We start from the raw sequence: 294 nt of genomic DNA on the forward strand, positions 1-294 counted from the left end.
ACACGCCGGGATTTAGGTAAGCTTCAATAAAGACTGATGCCTCTCCCGCGTGGGTGAATTCGCATCCAGTTCAGCTAATCAACGACTTAGCCACCTTTAATTAAAGGAGCGACACCTGCCAGCACAACAACATCCGAGAGCAAAAACATAACTTCATGCTAATTTATTCCAACTTTATAAGATTCCAAATTCTGTGTCGAGAAGCAAGATTCCTCATTTGCAAGTGGAAAACGGAGGAAGAAAGCAGGGAAAGAAAGAGATAGAAAAAAAACCACCCGAACTAGCAACAGCCCA

Source organism: Penaeus monodon, chromosome 25, assembly GCF_015228065.2.
Source record: "Penaeus monodon isolate SGIC_2016 chromosome 25, NSTDA_Pmon_1, whole genome shotgun sequence".
NCBI lineage: Eukaryota > Metazoa > Arthropoda > Malacostraca > Decapoda > Penaeidae > Penaeus > Penaeus monodon.